Below are 25,368 nucleotides of genomic sequence, written 5' to 3'. Positions count from 1 at the left end.
CCGACCGCGCCTGGTACTATGAACGCGGTCTTGCTTATATCCTCTAGGGCCATGAAGATCTGGTTGTAGCTAGCCGGCGTTACCATCCATAAAGCTCAGCATTTTATGACCGGCAGCGGCGTTGATCAATGTTTCTGCCACGGGCATCGGATATTCGTCCTTTGGCGTCGCTCTGTTGAGGTCTCTAAAATCCACGCAGACTCTCCATCGGCCATCCTTCTTCTGTACAGGGACCACACTGGAGATCCATTCTGCATACCTAGATGGCCTGATGAACCCTGCGTCCAACATCTTTTGCACCTCTTTCTTAACCTTCTCCAGGACTTCAGCCTTCATCTGCCTTGCTCGTTTTTGAAACAGCCGAAATCCTTTCTTAAGCAGGAGCCGATGTTCGACGATGCTTCTATCCAAACCAGGTATTTCAGTATAATCCCACGCGAAACAATCCCGGTATTCCTTCAACAGTGCTATCATCGGCTCATGCAGGCTCGGGTCTAGCTTCTTGCTGATAAATGTTGGTCGCGGCTTATCCCCGGGACCGATATCAACTTCCTCCAAATCGTCAGCTGATGTAAACCCATACCCCAACTTGCCGTCGCCTGTAAAATCGACTGTGGACGCAGGCGACTCATCATCATCTGCCACGTCGACAGCAAACACGGGGAGATGACAAAAGAAAATTTTCGGCCGACCGCACGGGCCGGCCGTCTCTATATTACCCATTAATTAACCAACTACCAAAGCAGGCTAAAATCTGTCTGCAATGTAACAGTTTCGACTCTAAACAAGAATTGTATATTTTTTTTGGGGCCGGTCGCTGGGACCGGCCTCTCTAAACCTGCTAGGCTCCGTAGCGTGCCAGGATGTGTTTATTCTGTGAGGCCAGTGGATAAGACCAGCCTCAATCTGTTTTTTGTCGCTTCGATCCGATCACAGTCTTCCAGCGCGATCCCTGAGATCGGCTCTTGCCCTTCCGTGTCCCAGGCGTTCATGTCTGCGAGTGAAACCTCGCTAGAGTCATCTGCACGGACCACCTCCACCTCATCGCCATCCCATTGGACCAAACACTGGTGCATCGTGGAAGGAACACAACAATTGGCGTGAATCCAATCCCTCCCAAGCAGCACTGTGTACGTACTCTTACTGTTGACGATGAAGAATGAGGTTGGGACGGTCTTGCTGCCAACTGTCAACTCCACATTGAGGACGCCCTGTGCCTCCGACGGCTGGCCGTTGAAATCATTGAGCATCACGTTGGTCTTGATAAGATCAGCAGCAGAACGCCCCAATCGGCGCAGTACTGAGTTCGGCATTAGATTGACCGTGGTGCCAGTGTCGACCAACATCCTATTCACAGGCTTGCCGTCGATGAGGCCCTTGAGATATAATCCCTTCAGGTGATTGTAGCTTTTCTCCTTGGGCTTCTCGAAGATGATCGGCTGTGGGCCAAGATCCAGCTGCGCGATGGCCAATTCCTCCGGTTGGGGCGCCCGAAACTCCGACGGGAGCACGAACACCATATTCACATCAGCCGATGGCTTTTCATCGGCTCTTGGCTGCTTGGGGCGCTACTCCCTCCTTGGAGGGCGCCTTTCCACCCTTCGCGGGTGCCTGACTTGCTCCGCGAGATCCGAACGCGCTTTCCTCAGCACGTCGAGGTACCTTGCTTCTGCCTCCTCCAGATTGCGTAAGCGCTGCACTCTTTGCTTCTGTGAGCGGCTGAGCCCGTCAGGACACCATCGTGGATGATGATACTTACCTTCCCCTTCTAGCCCAAGATCATCCCTGGATGGACACTCAATATGGTCGTCGTGACGTGCTTTGGGCCCCAAGCGCTGGAACACCGACGTCTCGCCTGGCTGGCGTCCCCGAGGCCTGCACTCCAAGCAATCATCGATAGTAGGCAATCGGCTCATGCCGGAATTCCAACAGTACCTGAAGAACGGGCAATGCCAGTGGTCGCGTATAGCCTGGCGCCTCCCCAGTGTCATCCCTATGTGGTGCTCATACTCCTCCTCTTCCGATTCATGTCGGCGGCGCAACTTGTACTGATACTGGTATTTCTCCAGAAGCCGATTGGAAGTTGGGAGTTGATTGCGGATGTGACGCACTTGTTCTTCAGTAACATGTTGCTGCTCCGGCTTGTCTTCATCCTGGGGCCGTTTGCCAGAAGCGGCCTCTTTCCTCTGCTCGTCATAGCGGCGCATGGGTCCCGCCATGTTAATCTAGAACGCTAAGTTCTGGCCCTCAGGTCTAGAATCCGACAGCTCCACCACATTAGCTTGTGGGAATGGTTGACTGTCCACCTTCATCGTGTGTTGGGCCAGAATTAATCGGCCTTGCTCGATAGCCGATTGGATCTGCCGACGCAGCTCCTTACAGTTATTCGTGGCATGGGTGAACGAGTGGTGCCACTTGCAGAACAGCCTCCCCTGCAGCTCTTGCGTCGTTGGCAGCTTGTGATTCTCTGGGAGCTTCAACTGCTTTTCCTTGAGCAGTAAGTCGAATATCTGCTCTTCCTTGGCCACGTCAAAATCAAAGCCCTTCACAAGCCCCTTCTGTTTGACCCACTTGCACGGGACGGGGTTTTCCCCCCAGGTCCACTCTACCACAGCCACTTCTTGTTCCCCGCTAGAATCATCAGAATCATCTGCTTGAGCCATATTCACATGGCGCTTGAATTTTTCCTGGTACAGCTCAGGGTGATAGTGTTCATATGTCGTGAGCTTCTGTACCATGTGCGCCAGAGATGAATTCCATCTGAAAAGCCAGATCCTTGATCGGCTTAGCGAGCCCCAGAACTGCCAAATCGACTGCCTCCTTTTCTGTGATGCGCGATGAGTAGCATCGATTCTTAACCTCTCTGAAGTGCTGCACGTACTCCGAGACACTTTCCCCTCGCTTCTACTTGAATTGGGCGAGGTCGGCAATCCTGGCTTCAGTAGCCTTTGAGTGATACTGGGTGTGGAACTGATCTTCCAGCTGCCACCAAGTGCGGATCGAATCTAGGGCCAATGATGTGTACCATCCAAAGGCTGGGCCCGTGAGAGACTGACAGAAGAACCAAACCCTCAGAGGATCCGATACCGAAATCATCCCGAGCTGAGTTAGGTATCGCTCACATGCTCGATGGAGCTGGCCCCTTCTGACCCGCTGAACTTGGTGAACTCCGGGCGCCGATACTTGGGTGGTAATGGGATCAAGTCGTATTCGCTTGGGTACGGCTTGGAATTGCCGATCGCCTTTCTCTTGGGCAGAATGCCGAACTGATCCCTTAATATTGCGCTGATCTGATCCACACTAAGAACTCCTTGGGCCGAGGGCTCAGCACTCGGCCCGGTAGCGTACTTCGCTAGCCATGCCTGTTTCTCCGCATCTGCCCCTGAAGCTCCTGTACCCACCAGATGTCCCGAACGCGTTGGACTAATGCTGTCAGGTATGTACATGCACGTGTAGCCGTGCAGGATCTCCTTAGGCGGCTCGTTCAGGAACCGGCCCTCCCCGGGATCACTGCCGATCTTGTAGACGACGTAGACCGGCGAAGCCTGCGGACCTGGATTTGTGAGCGAATACGGTATTGGCGGCCTAGACTGAAGTGAGTCCTCTCTCCTGTGACTCCCTAGGATTGGTCCTGATGGGGAGTACTGGTTCTTGATCACCTCCTGGTCGACACGATGTGCCACACGCTCGAGCTCATTCACCAGGCTTTCTGAGTGCCGATGAAGCGTGTGAGCCACCATGTAGTTCATCTCCTGGCGCAGGGCTCTGGTGCGCTCCTCTAATGGTACGGACAAGTCAACGTTGTCGAGAGCGCCTTCGGGTGAGAACCCCTTCCACCTGATGCCGTGGTTGGGGGTCCTCTCGAAAGAGCCGATGAGATCGGCTCCGAACTGAGCTTTGACCTCATCATATTTCTGCTTGTGCTCGGGTGTCAGCTCTTCATACATGACAGGGCTGGTGATCGGCGCTTGGCTCTGAGGTCCAGTCATTCCAGCGGTGGACGTTGTTGCTGATGAGTGTCCCACCGGGCGTGCCAGAATGTGTTGTCGGTCAAAACCCACCGGCGAGTAGTGACAGGCAACACGAGGAGCCGGGAGGCTGCCGGGGCACTGGCTGGCATCGGTCCCTCGGTCAACGGCCCAGATCCTGGCACACGCCATCGCTTCCGGAGATGCAGGGCGTGCCACTTGATCTATACCCGATCAGGAGGGTGAGAACGTGCCTTTGACGATTTGCCTACAAGCACAGACATGTGTAAACATTAGTCCGAGCCGTGGTCGGCTCCCCGGGACGACTCTTGCATCGACTTTAAAGAGCCGATCGAATCTCGGTGTCAGATTGGATCTGCATATCCAGATGGTAATAGATAAAGCAAATAACTGCAAAAAACTGCTTCAATTAAATCTAGCTAATCTAATCCACGACGGTAAAAGTTTCAGTGCTAGATCGGAACATCCTACACGTAGTTAGGCCTAACGTGCGTAAAAGATAACCGAACCTTGATCAAAAAAGAGGTCTAAGAACAAGCGAAAGCCGATTCCCGGATCAATCCCTATTAAGATCAAGGCAAAGCATCTAATACGTCGCCGGATCGTCCAACACGTTTGCAAGGCCTAAACTAACAGATATTACGCCAATTCTTAAGTATAAGAACTAACCATAACGGATTAGATCTACTAGATAAAAAAGAAGTAGGGTGTTATCTCTACGCGACTAACTCTATGCAACGAGAATTAGTATAAGATTAAAACATGATCGCGCAGAGATGACATGATGTTCGTAGATGATGAGAAACAAAAGCACGATGAATTTACTAAAAATCATGCTATGAAAATCAAGATAACTAGCACTACTCGCCATAAAAAACGCTTCAGTACGAGTAATGCCAAGGTAAAAGCAAGAACAACGCTGCCCTGATCGCAAGAAGCGATCAGGGCAGCATGGCGCTTACTTGGACGAAACCCTAGAATTAGAGGTGGCGGTGCGCCGAGAGTTGTTGTTTGCAAAATGTGATGACGTTCCTCTTTGACAAATGTCATAGAGTACATATTTATAGTCCGGAGACTTGGAGAACAATCTAAACTAACGTGTCCATATCGGACTCTATCTCTAACTCAAACTAAACTAAATCTAAAGATACATGGCCCACATGGCCCAAACGCTCACGCAGGAGCCGATTCGTAAGCCTCCTTTAATTTCTTCATTAAGCCCAACTCACTCGCGGCCCATTAATTAACCTGTTAATTTATGGCGATAACACACCCCCGAGTAATGTCAAGGGAGTCAGGAGTTTTTTTGGGTCATGCTAGTTTCTACAGGAGGTTTATTAAGAACTTCTCCCATATAGCCAAACCCTTGACCAACCTGCTGGCAAAGGACGCCCCGTTCAACTTTGACGAGGAATGCCTCGTGGCCTTCTATACCCTCAAGAAGGCACTCGTATCCGCACCCATCATTCAGCCTCCCGATTGGAAACTTCCTTTCGAGATCATGTGCGATGCAAGCGACTACGCCGTAGGCGTAGTGCTCGGTCAGTGTAGAGATAGGCAACATTATGCTATATCCTACGCGAGTAAGACATTGATCGGACCCCAACTCAACTATGCCACAACGGAAAAGGAACTCTTGGCGGTAGTATTCGCCATGGACAAGTTCAGATCCTACTTGGTCGGTGCTAAGGTGATTGTGTACACGGATCACGCAGCACTAAAGTACCTTCTAACCAAGAAGGACGCCAGCCACGACTTATCCGTTGGATTATGCTCCTACAAGAATTTGATCTGAAAATAAGAGACAAGAAAGGAGTAGATAATTGCGTGGCAGACCATCTCTCAAGGATGCAAATACAAGGATCGGACCTCCTGATCAATGATTACTTGAGAGATGACACTCTCCTGAAGGTCACCTCATCCAGTCCATGGTACGCAAACTTAGTGAACTTTATGGTGACTGGATACATACCTCCGAGAGAAGACAAGAAGAAATTGATTCACCTCAGCAGATTCTATTTATGGGATGACCCATATCTGTTCAAAGTCTGCGCAGACGGTTTACTCCGCCGTTGTATCCCATTATGTGAGACCCACAAGATTCTAGAGCATTGTCACTCCTCACACTGGATTCTTTTGCAAAGGTTTGGCAAAGTGGATTCTTTTGGCCAAACATGTATGGAGATGCAAAAGAATTCGTGCGGCGTTGCCCAAGATGCCAAAAACACGGGAATATCAATTCCCGAGATGCAATGCCCCTGAAGAGCAATCTTCATATGGATATCTTCGATGTTTGGGGAGTAGACTTCATGGGTCTTTTCCCCATGTCGGAGCAATGCGAATACATTTTGGTGGCTGTGGACTACGTGTCTAAATGGGTCGAAGCACTTCCTTGTGTTGCGGCTGACTCGAGGAGCTCTAGAAAAATGTTTCAGGAAATTATATTTCCTCACTTTGGAGTTCCAAGAGTCGTGATCAACGATGGAGGCTCACACTTCATCGACAGAACCTTCAGGAAGTGCCTCAGCGAGCTAGGAGTAGACCACCGGGTTGCAACACCATACCATCCCCAAACAAGTGGTCAGGCAGAGACGTCTAACAAGCAAATCAAGAATATCTTGCAAAAGACGGTCAATGCCATGGGGAAGGGCTCGAAAAGCAAATTACCCGAGGCACTGTTGGTGTTTCTTATGCCCGATTAGAATAGATATTCTGCAAGCGCACAGAATCACCACTGTAGCACTTCACCTTGGAGTATTCCAGGGTATCGTATTTTTCCTCAGGGAAGCACTATGGTAAAGAGTATCGTAAATCGATTGACAACAGTACTAGCTTTATCGACCGGCTAACTAGACGGGGGTAAGCCAGATAGGTAGTGAGATAAGATAAATGGCCAGGCAATGACCAAGTGATACACGGAGACTCTAAACCTTAGAGAGGTAGCAGCTGGGAGGACAACGAGCGAGATAAGACACCTGATACACTTCTGAACTATCGAGCTAGCCTCTCTAGATCAGACTAAACACCCTACTAGTTCTCGGGAAAGCAGAGCTTACTTCGGCGGCTGGAAGAGGAAGGACTATAGAAAAAGATGAGAGGGGAGTCCAACGGCAACCTGCACTACTGCTATGAAAACACCCGAACATGGTGGACTACAAAGGACGAATATGGCTGTCACCACCTACAGACTACCACACACGGTTCCGTGGGGTAGAACACACTTTCTCGCTAACACTAAGGTCAGACACCACGTCTGCACTCGGTGTTAGGATTTCTCTCAAGGCCTTCGAGAGAAATCCCCCTCAACCTAGAGCACTAACTTGAGATACTCTAGTCCGGGCGAGAAAACCCGTAAGATAAATTCTCGATCACTAAGAGAGATAACTTAGCCTAAGCTAAAGGAAAACTTCCATGCTCAAGCTGAACCTCAGACTTGAGTAAACAAAAGACTATGGAAAGTAAAACTGACTCAGAAAAGTAAAGAAGATAACTAATATTAATAAAGTCAAAAGAAAGATACAAGAGCTATACCAGACTTCCGACGACTCCAGAATCCCAAGCAAGCTCGACTCGACTCTAACTCCCAAGCTACTAACCTACTCTAGAAAGTACAAGTGGAAGAGAAGAGCTCCAATGGTGTGTGTTGAAGTGATGGATGGTGCCTCCTTTTATAGTCTTCTCAAGATCGGTTCTGGCGGTTACTGCAGGTAGCATCGGTTGGAAGCAGGTAGTCTCGTTGCGCTTAACTTCCATGCCAAACCTCAGCTTGAGAGGCCTCCATGTGGGGTTGGCCAGCCACCCCTAGGCCGGCCGGCCTGGTGTTGCCGTCACGTGGCTGCCGCCTTTCGGACAACGGCTCTGATCCCTCCCTAGCGTCGGTTGACAGTTGGGTTTGCTTGATTGCTGTAGTTGCTAGGCCGGCCGGCCTAGGGGAGGCCGGTTGGCCTCCCTCTTGCCCATTTCAGCCTCTGGTTTTTCCAGGACTTCGCACTGCCTTTGTACAATCTCCAGGAAAGTGGGTTGCTGAAGTTCTTTTGATCTTGGGTTGTCTTGTAATTCTTTGGATGGATGTTGAAGCCTTTCGGTGTATCCATTTGAACCAAGGCCCAACCCTAGACTCTAAGCCCCTTGAATGTGTCACATTGCCACTAGTTCGAAGTCGGGGCAGTATCATTGGGGGTGCCAGGCTGGCCGGCCTAGGAGAGGCCGGTCGGCCTGGGTTTCTGCCCAAATTTGCCCAATTTTTGGTATACCTGCTCCTGCAATCTCAACTCATCCAAAACTGGTGGAACTCATTAGAAATAAATAAAATATGAATGAAACATAGTGTAAAGCTCATGTTATTTCCGAGAAGTTTACGGTTTAGAATGTGAAATTATGGCCGTCAACACCCCCCAAGCTTAAACTGAGGCTCGGTGGATCAGAAGTTGCATCAATGTTTACCCCCTTACAGGTACCTTGTGCACAACATATTACTCTTCCTGTATGTACTTATGAAAAGTTGGCTCATACCTAAGGTTCTGGAAGATGGGGCGTATTCGTTTTTTCATCCCTCGGTCTTGAGCGGTTGTTGGACTGAACAACCTTCACCGGAATGTTCCCTGCTACCTGTTCAGGTTCCCAACTCGGATTTTTGCTAGAAATTTTCAAAAGAGGTTCAGGTCTCCCAATGGTACTCTCAAGTCTCTCAAAGTGTTTGATCCTCACATATGGTCGAGAAATCTGACCATCTTCTTCTTATCTCTAAAGCTGATATGTGAAGTTTATGGGTAGGAAGATGTATGCATACCTTGGTTACCTGTATTACTTAGCTGAAGGATGATCCAAGCCGGGGTTGGTACTTAGCCAAATCCAGGTTTCATGGAACTTGGGGTTTTTGGAGGGTATGAAGTGGATGGAGTGGATGGCCTCCCATTTGAACTTATTTGAACTCCATAATTTGCAACTTGAAATGGAGAGTGAGCTTCTCTTTTTCTTTTCTTTTTTTTAAGAAGATAACTTCACTCTCCTTTGCTGATATATCTTGAAATCTTTGGAGTTTTGAATGGGAGGCTCTTGTGGAATGAACTGTAGTTTTTGAGATGGTAATTGCGGGGGAGCATAGCTGGCAAGAGTGGATGTCAATACCCGGAATGGATGACTGACATGCCAGCTATGTTTGGGCTAGCAAATGGTGGATTTTGTTGGATAAGGACCTGTAGGTGGCAAGTACCATTCCCGAAGTGGATGCACCATTCGACAAATCTCAAAGTAACTTCAGATAGCTCAAAATGGTTTATGCAATATAAGGCTCTGGATGGGTCATTTTAACTATGGGAAACTTTCACCAAAATTTTAGTTTTAAAAGAATTCCGAGGGGTTCCCTACTAGATCAGCAGTTTAAATTCCGGTTTGGGCTATCTTGAATCCCGCAACAACTTAGACTTCAGAAATTAAACTCATGCCTCCACACAACCAAATTTTCAGTGGAACTATTATGTGCCAACTAATTCAGGTACTAGGAGAGTAAAAAACTGTAAATAAGGCATAAGCAGAGTCTAAACAGAGCAACTATTCATCATTTCCAAAGTAAGAGCTCACACGGATTTCCACTCATATTTTATTCAAAACATGGAAATATTTTTGGGATTTTTGTTAAGAGATTATGTATTTATTACTACTATTATTATTTTTTTGTTTTTTGGCATGGCTACTGAATGGAAAGAACGAGTGCGATGACTTACCTGGCGGTGTGATTCCCCCAAGCTTCGATGAAGCTTAGCCCTCCTCATCGTTGTTGTTGTTCTCCTCCTCGTCGTCATCATTGTTCTGTTCGGGCGGCTGGTACTGCTGGTGCTAGTACGGCTGGGACAGCTGATAGTCCAGCCCAAGGTGGATGAAGATGTTCAAGACGTACTGCAAGGCAGAGGTCAACCCCCAGCTCTCCTGGGTGAGCTGGGTGTTGTGTGCCATCGTGTCCTGCATCTCCTGCTGCATCCCAAGTGTGCTGATGTGGTTCGAAAGGTCCGCGATGCTCCGAAGAATCGGGTGTCAGACCCGGGCCCACGAGACTGTGCATACCGCATAGATGTGAGGAAGATTCCGAATACACACGAGGAACGAAGAAACCGGACTCCTCCTAGGACTCTACTTTATAATCCTTCTAGGACTCCTATCTTGTAAACCGACAAGAATTCCACCCCTGGGACTATATAAAGGAGGGTCGGGTACCTAGATCGGCAGAAGATGAACCAACAGATAGCTAGATTGCTCAACAGAGCACAACACTCCAGCGCAGGGTGCAATATACCAAACACCACACAGGACGTAGGGTATTACGCTATTCCGGCGGCCCGAACTTGTCTAAATTTGAGTCTTGTGTCCTTGCGTTTACCTTAAGTTCCAGATTCGGCGATCTGCACCCAATCATCTCCTACCTTAGGGCATCCCTAGGTAGGCGAACGGTAAAAATACCGACCGTTGGCGTCCACCGTGGGGCCGATCGTCGCGATCATTGGGAGAACTTGAAGGACCTCATCAACAAAATCAATCTACTCGGCGAGTCGACAGCTTCTGCATCAACCAATCGAAGCTGCGATTTGATCCTTAATTCGGCTGCACCATCAAGATTGAGGCAGAGAAGCTGCCGTTCTTGTTGAATCTGAGTCTGGAAGCGGACAAATATATGCGATTGCTTTCGCCGAGATTGTGTTCGAAGCGAAGAGACAAGCAGTACACCTGCTGCTAACTACAAAATTCACCGAGTTGGAGTCGAAGCAGAACGTGCAACGGCTCTAATGCGGTGCTGCTGGGCCATCTGTTCAGAGGCATTAAATTCGAGGAAAAAGCGAGTTACGGTCGTGGTCTTCCTTGATAAAGAAGAGAGAGAAAGAATCACACCTCTATGGATCGAGGCAAGACAGCAGCGCATGCTAGTAGTCAACATCACCGCCTGGAGTTACGTAATTGGAAGAAAATCACTACATGCACACGGGAAGTGTTTTCTTCCTTTCTTATTTTCAATCCTTTCCTCCTTATAATTAGGATAATATGTATTCCTAATTATTTCTATCGGCTAACGTGTGTGTCTTGGCATGCATGCAAGGATCGGAGTTTCTTTGTCTAGCTCATGACTTCGACTCACGCTGCAACACCGACACGCCGCCATCGACTTCAACTACCTGGCTCAACTCCAGCTTGTGCCGCGAGGGCACTCGATGACTTGCCATCGACTACTTCGACCTGCCATCGACTACTTAGACTCGTCCTGCCATCGACTACTTTGACTCGTCGTCGACTGCTTCGACTACTTATCTCGACTAAAAAACTAGTGGAGAGTGGGCCTCGCACCATCAATAACTAGTCGGAACCAACTCCGACTAGTCGGCATCAGTCAAGCTAAGTCACTTATACCTTTTTCGACTTGTTTTTTCACAAGATCGACTGCTTTTTTGGGGTACGCCTCTCGACCGAAGTTATACTCGGGGGCTACACCATGATCGACTGCTTTGTGCGCAACCCGCGCTCTTGCCGACCTCTTTTTTGTGCGTAACCCGCACTTTTGCCGACTATTTTTTCCACAACCCGCACTCTCGTCGAGTGCTTTATGCGCGCCACGCATCTTATTTGTCGCCATGTCGACTTCTTCTCAATTTTTGTTGTCTTCTCTCAATGGTTGCTAAAGTACTCGAGGAGCATACGTTGTACGCCTATGTTCCTATGCGTGCATGCGGCCACGTTCCCTTCGCTATGGGCTACGGCTATCAGGGATCAGATACTTACACGTAATAGGCTAACTGCTCGGGGAAATTACATGACCGCAAGACACAAAAAAAGTTTTTATGCATTCTTTAATGCTGGGATTTTCTCCCGTTCTTTTACAAGCATTTTCTGCAATGCTGGGAATCGCTCCCAACTTGATATCATGTATATCATTTTACAACATATTTTTATATTTGTTTCACAGAAGATCGGGCCTGGATCGTGCTGCTGGCACATCCTGCTCTCAGGCTCGGGGGCTGTACACCAAAACTACTCGATGTGGCTTCCATGGCTTGCCTGGCTCGCAGGCTCGGGGGCTGGACGCTGCAAAACTACACGATGCTGACACATGTGAAGACCGGAGACAAGAAAAATTCTTCACTAGGTGCCACGACTTTTGGATACTTTATTCCAAATTTTGGAATTTGGATTGAAGGCTCGGGGGCAGCGAGACACTGTTCATGTGGGTGAATAGTAGCAAGTGTTAGGGTTTTTAGGTGCCACCCCTCCTCTGTTTATATAGCCCCTTAGGTGGGCTACCTTGGGCGCCCTCTTTTGGGCCTAAAAGGCCATTAGTGCACCTAAGCCCAGTCTAATTAGGATCTGATCCTTATCAGGCTTCTTTCCCTTAAGTGTGTGACCCTATGGGCTCACATGCGAATAGACATGGCCCGAGTACTCTTACTCGGCCCAATAGTAGATAGTTGCCTCTAGCAAGACATGTCAACAACTATACGCACACAAAGATCATATCAGACGAGCCGCCACAATATCATATACATGTTGTTCCCTTTGCCTCACGATATTTGGTCTAGTTTAAAGCCGACCACTCTTTCTCGATCCTGTGATTCGGGATCTTTGGTTAACTCTTAACCTCAGCATGGCCATGCATTTCCTGATCCGAATCACTCGAGGGGTCCAGAGATATCTCTCTCTTGTAGAGAGGGGCAAATCCCATCTTGACCGACTATGTCTCACAGAATGCTTCTTAACAGACCCGAAAGCCACCTTTATGACTATCCTATTATGGTGCAGCGTTTAATGGCTCCTAAGTAAGTCGGTTCACATCTTGAGTAGATACGACGATCTCATGTCTTAGGACACAGCGTACATATTGTGTAATGAGAAGTCATCATCTCGTGTTGAGTCAGTTCAGTCTCATGTCTCACATGAGCCCACATTATTAGTTTGACATCTCCATGTCCATGACTTGTGAAACATAGTCAATCAACTAATACATAAGCTAGTCTAATATTCATGTGTGTCCTCATATGAACTCTGACTAGGAACACTTTAGAATATTCATACAAGTAAAGAGTTTCACAAATACTTCACATAAGCATTAATCAATACAAGTTGTCATCCATGAATATTCAAGGAACACTTTATTAATCATGAATACAAGGAAATATGATTGCCTCTAGGGCATATTTCCAACAGTCTCCCACTTGCACTAGAGTCAATCCAGAATGTATCTAACACCCATTGCTCTTGTGTGCCTCTCATGCTTGGGCTGTGGAAGAGGTTTTGTCAACGGATCTGAAATTTTCTTGTCCGTGTGTATTTTGCATATCTTGATCTCACCCCGATCGATGAACTCTCGAATGAGATGAAATCGCTGCATTACGTGTTTGCTCTTCTGGTGATTCCTTGGCTCCTTGGCTTGCGCAATGGATCCACTGTTGTCACAGTAGAGATCCAGCGGGCTAGAGGCATTAGGGAACACACCAAGCTCAATAAGGAACTTCCTTATCCAAACATCTTCCTTTGCAGCTTTCGAACCTGCGATGTACTCAGCCTCTGTCGTAGAATCGGCCACCGTCTCCTGCTCGGAACTCTTCCAGCTAACAGCACCACCATTTATTGTGAACGCATAACCTGATTGGGACTTTGAATCATCTTTGTCAGTATGGAAGCTAGCGTCGGTGTAACCCGTTACAACGAGCTCTTCCTCACCTCCATAGACCAAAAACACATTCTTAGTTCTTCTTAAGTACTTAAGAATGTTCTTCACAGCTGTCCAGTGACTCTCATCCGGATCAGACTGGTATTTGCTAGTAACTCTTAGAGCATAAGAAACATCTGGACGGGTACTTATCATTGCATACATAATAGATCCAATTGCCGAAACATATAAAACTTTGCTCATGCGATCCCACTCATCAGTTGTCGTAGGACACTGACTCTTGCTAAGATGTATGCCATGTGACATAGGCAAGAACCCTTTCTTCGCCTCTTCCATGTTGAACTGTTTCACCACTTTGTCAATATAAGTATCCTGGCTTAATCCTATAAGCCTCCTTGATCTATCTCTATAGATCTTGATGCCCAGTATGTATGCTGCTTCTCCTAAATCCTTCATCGAAAAACTATTTTTCAATTAAGTCTTTACGGACTCAAGCATAGGAATATTATTTCCAATCAGCAGTATGTCATCTACATTCAGGATTAGAAATGCAACATAGCTCCCACTTTCCTTCTTGTAAACACAAGCTTCTTCTTCGTTTTTAATGAAGCCAAACCCTTTGACTACTTCATCAAAACAAATATTCCGAGATGCTTGCTTTCATCCATAAATGGATTTTTGAAGCTTGCATATCTTTCCAGCGTTGGTCGGATCGACAAAACCCTCGGGCTGCATCACATACACATCCTCGGTAAGATTTCTATTAAGGAAAGCTGTTTTGACATCCATCTGCCATATTTCATAATCGAAATATGCAGCAATAGCTAGAATAATCTGAACAGATTTAAGCATCGCCACGGGCGAGAAAGTCTCGTCGTAGTCAACTCCTTGAACTTGTCGAAAACCTTTTGCGACAAGTCGAGCTTTATAGATGTGAACATTTCCATCCATATCTTTCTTCTTCTTATAGATCTATTTGAACTCTATGGTTCTCACACCATCATGCGGGTCTATCAAGTTCCAAACTTGATTTTCCTTCATGGATTCTATTTCAGATTTCATGGCATCTTGCCATCTCTCGGAGTCAGGGTCTGCCATCGCCTTTACATATGTCGCAGGCTCATCATTGTCTAACAATAATAATTCCCGCGTTCTGACCTTCGTGGTTGCGGAGGTGCTTCTATTGCCATAGGCATCTCAACTTGTTCAGCTACATTAGCGTCACTTGTAGAGTCTTGTCCTATTGGCTCATCTCGAACTTCTTCGAGTTGCACCATTCTTCCATTTTTCTCTCCTTTGAGAAACTCTTTTTCTAGGAAAACTCCGTTCCAAGCGACAAACACTTTGCCCTCAGATTGAAGCATCCCCTCATAAGAGAAGACTTAAATGTGATACAAAACACCAGTCCCAGGAGGCTGATGCCACATTTATTACATCAGATGGTTCAAAACCGTACAAACCTTGGAGGACACTCGATACAGATGATAATAATAATTAACCAGGCTACGACATAACACCAGACCGCGAACCACATAGGGTCTACTACGGGCTCAGAGTACTGCGACAGCGGAGGCATCTCAACAGGGCCGGTTCCACAGGCAAGGCTGGGTGTAGAACGATAACCCTACTCGGCGTCGTCTGGTACGAAGTCCGGGTCTTCTTCTGTAAAAAGTAAGAGTGGGGTGAGTACAAACGTACTCAGCAAGTCCAACCACACCCACGGAGGGGTTATAACAGAATAATATGCATAGGTAAATCAAGGATAAGGTTACGGTTTAATTTGCAGAAAAACGATATTTTATGCAGGGGTTTATTTTATAGAAAACCATTTAGAAATCAGTTTTTGCAGTAACACAGAGTTCAGGCTTTAAAACTGCTACCGGACTCCCCGTCCGTCGTAGCACACAGCACAACTGCCGGACACAATTTCAAAACAACTCACACCAGCCCATCCCAAAGAAACACTAGTTATGTGACCACACCATAACTCGCCCAATACCGTGGGCACGGATTATTCGAATAGATTCTTAACTCTGCAGAGGTGTGCAACTTTACCCACAAGTAGGATACCACAACTCGAACACCGTCGTGTCGGTGTAGATCCCAACATAGCCATTACCCACCATAGCTAAGCCTGACTAGCCATCACGGGATGCACCAAGGGGTCATTGACCGTTCACTTAGGTATAACCGGGCATAAGTCACTCGAGGCTTATCCCTTTTCCTTAGTCACCCGTTGCTCTCAGCTCTCCTGATGGCTATCACACCAACTAGTGGGATTTATGCTACGCCGTTGCCCATTCAACGGTCGAGTGGTTTGCACGTTAAAGGAGTTAGGTGAGATGACACACCAACTCGGTCCTTAGACACGACAAGATGGATATCTCCCTTCTTTGCCCTGCCACACAGGCATAAGCACACCAATCGGCAATTCACACAGAAATGCCGTCCATCCCATCCATACTCATCTTTCGAAAATCCACATTTTATTCCCTTCCCACACGCACACATTTTCTTTATCAAATAAATTATATCATGAGTAGAGTCCTAAGCGTTCTAATATCGATTAACGTCCAAGCAAAATCAGACATTAATCTAGGTGGTCAAGGAATAGTCGTCACAAATCAAGGGGTGGCTATCCAACCGTGTTTTCATGCAAGTAAAATATATGCAACTTTATAAAACAGGCCATTGGGTCGTGTTTATAAAAACTAGGACAGAAACATGCATCAAAGGATGGGATTGAACTTGCCGTTTTCAAAGCCTTCGGGGAAGTCCTGTCCTTCGGGCTCGGGGTCGCGGAACGGGTCCTCGTTCACCTGCTCACAGCACTGCTCGGCAACGGGTTCTCCTTCGTTTACTCCGTGGTCTACAGCGCACACAAACAAGCACACAATCAAAACAAAGTCTTGTCGTCGAGCTCGAAACGGGAACACATGAAATATAGAGCATAGATTGTTATTTTTGAATGGTTCCTGGGTAGTATGGCCACCACTGAGCTAGGAGAGGCGGGGTAAAATTTTAGGTTAAACCGGGGTCGTTAGGCACATAAAATGATAGGTCAGGGGAGCGTTTAGACCCTAAACAGGGGTCCAGGGACCTAATTGTAACTAAGATTAAGTAGGCAAGGGCTTGGTTTATATTTTAGAAGTTTCTTGGGTTAATCTGAAAGGGTTAGGGGCTTAGCTGTAATTAACTTTATATGGTGGGGGTTTATTTTGGGAATATAACAAAAAGGAGGGTGTTAATTGAAAAAGGGGCTTATAAGGTTGGGGTTTCTTTGCTGATTAGAGGAAAGGGGAGGGGGCTCAAGGCAAAACTGCCTTTCCCCTTCCTCTCGCTACTGGAAACAGGGGAGGGGTGGGTGGTGCACGGCGGCGTCCGTCGCCGGCGAGCCAGGGCGCGGGAACGGCCGGGAAGAAGGGGAAAAGGAGGAGGAGGGTGAAGAGGTTCGATTCCCCACCTCGGCTCGAGCTGGGGTGGAGCGAGAGGGCGGCTCCGCGGGGATCGACGGCGGCGGCGGGGGTGAGTGTGCAGCGGCGGCGCTGCAGGGCTGGGGAGGGAGTTGGGGGTGGCGGAGGAGGTCGCCTGGGTGACTGGGGTGCTCGGAGGGTGCCCCGCGGCCTCTTTTATAGACGGCCAAGGCGGTGGCGGTGGAAGTGGGGTGATGGCCGACGGGGGCAAGCTTGCAGGCGGCTTAATGGCGTGGGGGCGGCGAGGCGACGCGACGGCACGGCGCTGAGAAGCACTGGCGGGGCGTCAACGGCGACAGCGGGCGGGGCGCGCGCGCGGGGCAGGATGGGACGCGTCGGGCGGCAGCCGACCGGCGCAGGCGGGCGTCAACGATGGCGGTGTGCGGCCGTCAACGGCGGTGTGCGCGGGCGCGCGGGTCACGGCGCGGCCGCGTGGGCGTGCAGAGGCGGTCCGGCCGGGGTGAGCTTGGTGCGCGGTCGAGCGGGCGAAGGCCGAGTGTGCGCGCGTGAAGGCGGCCGGGCGACGTCGCGGCGCGGCGCGCCGAGCGCTGTGTGCGGGCGCACGGCCGGACAGGGGCGGCGTGCGCGCACGCGGTCGAGCGGGCCGAGCAGAAAGCGCGGAGCGGAACGGCCGAGCAGGGAGGGGCGACGCGGTGGGGTCGCGAGGCAGAGGGGAGCGGCCGAGCGGGCGGCGCTCGGGAGTAGAGAGGGAGGAGGGCCGAGCGCGCGGGGTAGAAGGAAGGAGAGAGAGAAGAGAAATAGAAAATGGGAAAAAGAAAGGGATAGAAAAAAGAAAAAGAAAAAGAAAAAGAAAAAGGAGGGAAGAGGGAAATGGAGAGAGAGGGAGAGCGGGATTCGCGCTGACGCGATGCGGCCCCGGCTGGCCACGCGCGGCTGTCGCGCGTGCTCGGCGGGATTCGCGGCGCGGTCTACGGCCGGTCGGCCACGCGTGCGTCGCGCGGAGAGGGGGAAAGGGACAATGGTGTTCGGGACAGAGAAATGATCTCGGGATTTGGCATTTAGGGTTCATGGTTTGAAGGGGAAGTCGAGCTCAACGACGAAGCAAAATTTTAGCGCACGATTTATTTTGGGTAATTTTCGGGATGTTACACAGATCGATTGTAGAAGTAATACCCTAAGGTCTCCTTTGGGTATCCCACGAATATGCACTTATCCGATTTGGGTGCAAGCTTGTCAGACTGGAGTCGTTTGACAAATGCTTCACAACCCCAAATCTTTAGAAAAGACAAACTGGGAGTCTTGCCAGTCCATATCTCATATGGTGTCTTATCTACGGATTTTGATGGCACCCTATTTAATGTGAAAGCTGTTGTTTCTAGAGCGTAACCCCAAAACGATAACGGTAGGTCCGACTGGCTCATCATTGATCGAACCATGTCCAACAGAGTTCGATTACGTCGCTCAGACACACCGTTTCTCTGAGGTGTTCCAGGCGGCGTAAGTTGTGGAACAATTCCGCAACTCTTTAGATGATTGCTAAACTCGTGGCTTAGATATTCACCTCCACGATCAGATCGTAAAGCTTTAATTTTCTTACCACACTGATTTTCAACTTCACTCTGAAATTCTTTGAACTTTTCAAAAGTTTCAGACTTATGCTTCATCAAGTAGACATAGCCATATCTACTCAAGTCATCAGTGAAAGTTATGAAGTATTGGAATCCACCTCTAGCAATCGAGCTCATTGGTCCACATACATTAGTATGTATGAGTTCCAGTAAGTCCGATGCTCTCTCTGGAAAACCTGTGGATGGCGTCTTGGTCATCTTGCCCAGCAAACAAGATTCGCATGTCTCTTATGACTCAAAATCAAACAAAGTTAGAAGTCCATCCGAATGGAGCTTCTTCATGCGTTTCTCGCTTATATGACCGAGACGACAATGCCACATGTAGGTAGGATTCAAATCAGCAAGCCGAGGCCTTTTAGCATTAATATTATAGATAGGTGAATTATCAAGATTTAAAACAAATTGCCCATTCACAATGGACGCAAAAGCCACAAACATATTATTCTTAGAGATAGCACAACCATTGTTTTCACTCGCAAAAGAATAACCATCCTTCATCAAACATGAAGGAGATAGAATGTTTCGACTCAAACTAGGAACAAAATAACAATTGCAAAGCTCCAAGACAAATCCTGACGGTAGGTAAAGTTGTATCGTCCCGACGGCCACAACAGCAACTCTTGCATTATTGCTGACGCGGAAGTCAACTTCTCCTCTTTCAACGCTTCTACTCTTTGTTAGTCCCTGCATCGAATTGCATATGTGAGCAACCGATCCGGTATCAAATACCCAAGAATTAACACAAGAATCAGCGAGGAATATTTCTGTAATATGAATAACAAACGTACCTGAGGTGGAAGAACGGTTCTTCAATGAGGCGAGGTACATCTTGCAATTCCTCTTCCAGTGTCCCTTCTCGTGACAATGAAAGCACTCATTATCTGCAGCTGGTCCAGGTTTAGCCTTGGGTGCAGGGTTTGGCTTAGGGTTCGCAACCTTAGCCTTGCCCTTCTTCTTCCAAGAAGAACCTTTCTTCTTGAAAGCAGGCTTGTTCTGGACAGCCATCACATGGCCGCCGCTTGTGCTCTTCTTGATGTCACTCTCTGCTGTCTTGAGCATGCCACACAATTCAGTCAGGCCCTTTTCAGCCCCATGCATATGGTAGTTCGAGATGAAGTTCCCATAGCTTGGCAGTAAAGAGGCGAGAATGAAATCAGTGGCCAACTCTTGGCCAAGTGGGAAGCCCAGCTTCTCCAACCTCTGTGTGTAACCAACCATCTTGATTACATGCGGACCCACTGCAACGCCTTCTGCCAGCTTGCTCTCTACAAAGGCTTTGGACACATTGAACCTTTCAGTCCTGGCATGAGTTTGAAACATGTCCTGAAGCGCCACGATCATATCGTGTGCCTCTTGGTTTGTCTCGAACTGCATTTGTATGTCAGGTTCCATGCAAGCGAGCATAAGGCAGCTTATTTCAAGGTTGTTGTCACAAGCCTTTCCGTAAGCAGTCTTTTCCTCAGCAGGTGCATCATCAGAAGGCTCTTCTGGTAATGGGGTATCTAGAACATCTTCCTTTTTCTCTGCCCTGAGAACAATTCTCAGGTTAGTCCCATTTAGTTTGTCCTTCTCAAGGACCGAACGCAATTAAAAGGATTGGGTGTTATTGCGGACCATGATCTACAACAAAATAATAATGCAAAACACTAAGACAAACATATTCATGATGGAGTAAATGATATTAAGCAATTAACAGAATTTACTCCCACTAAAATCAATATCCCTCTATTGATTCTTAGCGATTCAAGACCCACAACTATCAAGTCGACTAGTGAGCTTTAGCATCACTGCTAGAAGACTAGATAGATCGGTAAGCAACTCTTTGCTAATCATATTACATATAACTCTTGTTGTTAGGTGACATCTCCATGTCTCGCTCCCAACCTTTATGCCCCTAGGTCCTTAACCATTAAGATGACCTTGTCAAGCTAACCAACCCTTTATGCGTGCATGTATCCGATACAGCCTGTCTAGTCAAGGGAAACCAGTGGCGCCCTAATTTTATAGACCCACCACCAATCGTACAAGACATGTGACAGTGCAAGGTTTAGTTGGTAGGGCATGATAGCTCGAAATTTGTGAGGGATCATTCTCCTTCTACTATAACGCACGTAGTAGTAAAACGTCAAGAACGGCAAGCACATAATTGTGAATCAGTATGGCCCTTGTTCTTCTGGTGATCTCCATCTCCATAGAACTTGTTCGCCATGTAGACCTCCATCTTCATGGAACTTGTTCACCATGTTGATCTCCATCTCCATGTACATGTGCACCATCCTTCTTGTAATGAAAACTCCAAGAATTAGAACTTGCTATTACACCAAATAGCTAGTAAATAAAAGTACATCCAGAATTTGGATCATCACAGGTTGGCACGCAGGCCATTACATCAAATGCAACAATTCATATGGATCCGGCCGAATTGTCATAATCACGACACGCAGGCCATGAAACAATTACACACATGCATCACATACACATAGAGGCCATACCGATCACAAAACCTGCAAAACAGAGTTATGCGATTCCGACGTCCAAAATTAAAATGCCGAAAACTCTATCTTCTTGGCCGAATTTCGCAAATCTAAATTTCGCGAAAACAGAAAAGCTGTTCTGAACCAAGTCTAACTTTTTCTGTAGATACAAATCGATATAAAATTTGCCTAAATCCGAGTGCTTATACAAAAGTTATGACTGTTTTACTGTAAAACACGCTTTTGCAACAAAACGGAATTCGCAGTAGATCCAATTTACTGCCCTATGCATCTCATGCATCTGGCTTATGCCCTAAGTTTCGATTTGACCAATCACATTGATCTCCAACCGCAGCGACCGGGTTTATGTGCATCACTTAACTCCGATGGCGGAAAACCGACCGGTAGGAGTATGTCGTTGCACAACCTTCGCAGCTAGTTTACGAAACTAGGTCATAGATCGATATGAAACTACGCATATCTCCATATGCACATATCCGAATCTATAACGAGACAGCACTGGATCTTGATACCACTGAAGGAATATGGGGTAGCAAAAACAAAAATTTTCTACCACATAAATAAGGATTACTGCAGTTATAGATCACGGGATTACCACTAGACGTGCGGTTGCGGAACTTCTGTAGTGCGTCGGTGTAGTGCAGATGGAAGCTAGTAGTGCAGTTGCGTGAAACACCTCACGAACAGCTCGTCCTTGTGCAGCAAGCGCAGCACCTTCACAAAGTCCACACGTACGGGAAGAAGCTTCGCACTCCGGATTACTAGATCCACGAGAACGAACTAGGGCTAGATGCACGAGGAAGAGGAACAGGGAGGGGGGAGCTACTGTAGCGCGTCGTTACTGTTCATGGTAATGTTCATCCGCATGAATAGTAGCAAGGGTTAGGGTTTTTATGCGCTACCCCTCCTCTGTTTATATAGCCCCTTAGGTGGGCTACCTTGGGCGCCCTCTTTTGGGCCTAAAAGGCCCATTAGTGCACCTAAGCCCAGTCTAATTCGGATCTGATTCTTATCAGGCTTCTTTCCCTTAAGTGTGCGACCCTATTGGCTCACATGCTAATAGACATGGCCCGAGTATTCTTACTCGGCCCAATAGTAGACAGTGGACTCTAACAAGACATGTCAACTACTATACGCACACAAAGATCATATCAGACGAGCCGCCACAATATCATATACATGCTGTTCCCTTTGCCTCACGATATTTGGTCTAGTTTAAATCCGACCACTCTTTCTCGATCCTGTGATTCGGGATCTTTGGTTAACTCTTAACCCCAGCATGGCCATGCATTTCCTGATCCGAATCACTCGAGAGGCCCAGAGATATCTCTCTCTTGTAGAGAGGGGCAAATCCCATCTTGACCGACTATGTCTCACAACATGCTTCTTAACAGACCCGAAAGCCACCTTTATGACTACCCTGTTATGGTGCAGCGTTTGATGGCTCCTAAGTAAGTCGGTTCACATCTTGAGTACATACGACGATCTCAGGTCTTAGAACACAACGTACATATTATGTAATGAGAAGTCATCATCTCGTGTTGGGTCAGTTCAGTCTCATGTCTCACATGAGCCCATATTATTAGTTTGACATCCCCATGTCCATGACTTGTGAAACATAGTCAATCAACTAATATATGTGCTAGTCTAATATTCATGTGTGTCCTCATATGAACTCCGACTAGGAACACTTTAGAATATTCATACAAGTAAAGAGTTTCACAAATACTTCACATAAGCATTAATCAATACAAGTTGTCATCTATAAATATTCAAGGAACACTTTATTAATCATGAATACAATGAAATATGATTGCCTCTAGGGCATATTTCAACAGTAAGAGACATAAGAAATTCCATGGTCAAGAGATGCGAACCTGGCTCGACAATGTCGGCGAAGTTCTCCCATTCAACGGCGATGAAAGCTTGGTTCATGTCTTGCAAGAGTCCCGTCATGATGAGGAAGCGGGTTTCAAATCTCTTGGCATGGGCATAAGTTTGCCTCTTCAGCAGCTCGAGTGCTTGCCGCTCGTAGTCATTCTTGTAGACGATCTGCTCGACCATCGTCAAAATCCTGATGCGGAAGCGGCTTTTTGGGACTGCGGGAATTTCTTCTTCTTCCCGGGATGCATGCGAGCAGTGACCGGAGTCGACCGACATGTTATCCCAAGAAGAAGAGGAACTCCGCGAGCTTCTCGATCTTCTCGAGAACGCCTTCTTGACCTTCTCCTTTACTCGGGTTATCATGATGCCTGCAAAAGGTTAGCATGAGCAATACCCGAAGGAAACAAGAAGTTAAGAGGAGGGTTAGCGTTAGTCGTTAGTTGTTAATCCTTCTTGCGGGGCGTTAAACCACCACAAACGTTCAACGTTCAGCGTGCCATGAATTTATTAAGAAGGGAAATATTTTTGTGTTTTCTGGTTTATGAACTTCACTAATTACTACTCAAGTTTTGTTTTTATGTGAGCTAGCACTTGAGTTCTTCTCCTAATCAACTCAAAAGAGCTCAATTAGGCAAGAAACTCAAGGAAGAGAGAAGGGATTAAAGAGCTCAGGCTGGGACATGAGTACCTGAGCTTCTGGTGCGTCGATGAATGTTGCCCAGGCTGGCTTTTATAGCCGCGTGCAAAGGCCAGGCCGGCCGGCCTGCCCTCGGCACGTTGAGTGCCTGCCCCTTTGTCCCTTGCTTCGACCTTAATTAGAGTCTCCACTCCCTGCTGGTTTCTGTCAAACACAATGGAGGTGGGGCCGGCCAGCCTAGAGCTCGGCCAAAAAATTTCGAATTTTTTTTGTGAAGTCCTACTGATGCAAAACTTTCAAATTTTAAGCATGGGTTGGTTAAAATTCAAAACATGATTATGCAAGTTGAAAAGAAGTTTATGCAAGGAGAAATTTAAACTATCCTATATGCAATGCAAGTGATGGATATGTGCCACGTACCTCATGGCAAGGGCTCGGGTTTTGAGTCCGGAGCCGGACTCTCCATTCCTTCAGTTCGATTGTCGTCACAGGATGGAGTCTTGGGTGATGACACCTTCCACCACACCTTCTTGGGTGCGGGTTGCGTTTCGACCTTCACTTCTTGTGATGCCAGAAATTTCTTATGCTAAATTCGACGTTTGGCATTCTTCTGATTGTGAAGCTTGATCTGCTTCGCTTCCTCTTGAAGTCAGAGCTCCTCCTGAATCCGCAGATTCTCCGCGAATGCGATGAGGGCTTCAATGTTTGGAAGCGATGGTTTCTTCGTCTCTTTCTCAGGTTTCTTCTTCCTTTGGACCTATTTGACTTGATTGCATTGTTCGACCTTCGGCTTGAAGGCGAACTTCTCCTGCTGGCCATCGATGTTAAGCTGGATCTCTCCAGCTCTGACATCGATGTGGGCGTTTGCTATGCTCAAGAACGGCCTGCCCAAGATGAGTGGCGTCTTGGCGTCGACTTCCATGTCGAGCACGACGAAGTCGACGGGAATAAAGAAATTCTGGATTTTCACCGGGATATTCTCTGCTATTCCCGCGGGATAGCGGACCGTTTGATCCACTAGCTGCAAACACATAGCAGTAGGGGCAAGTGCATGATGGTTAAGTTTGTCATAAACTACCTTTGGCATGACACTGACGCTTGCTCCCAAGTCGCAGAGGGCGTTGGAGAAATGTTGAGCCCCGATCGAGCAAGTGATGGTGGGGCAGCCTGGGTCTTTCTTCTTCACCAGGAGAGGATCAAGTATAGCAGCGCTATACTCTTCCGTTAACTGCACGACCTCAGTGGTGGGTAGCGTCCGCTTGTTTCCAAGAATATCCTTGATATACTTGGCGTACGTGGGTACCTACATAGCATCAAGAAGTGGTATATTCACATATAACTTCTTGATTACCTCGACGAATTTGCCGAATTGTTCGTCGGCCACTGGCTTCCTTATCCGCTCCGGAAACGGTAAGGCAGTTGTGTCGTGATAGTCCCGTGAAGTTCTTGGGGGTTCCACGGGGTCTTCCTAGGTAGCAGGTGTGTTGGAGTCATCAGCCTCCTCCTGCTCTTTGTCTTCAACTTCGGTACGGCTAGCAGTTACAGTCTTCCGTTGCTTTCCTGCATCTTTTGGGAAAGGTGGCTCTTGCGTGGTCTTACCTCCACGCGTGGTCACCGCACTAACATTTTCTTTCGAGGGTACTTCCGGTTGCCCG

The sequence above is a fragment of the Panicum virgatum genome, chromosome 7N (assembly GCF_016808335.1).
Source record: "Panicum virgatum strain AP13 chromosome 7N, P.virgatum_v5, whole genome shotgun sequence".
In the NCBI taxonomy this organism is placed as follows: domain Eukaryota; kingdom Viridiplantae; phylum Streptophyta; class Magnoliopsida; order Poales; family Poaceae; genus Panicum; species Panicum virgatum.
This window is presented reverse-complemented; position numbering follows the sequence as displayed.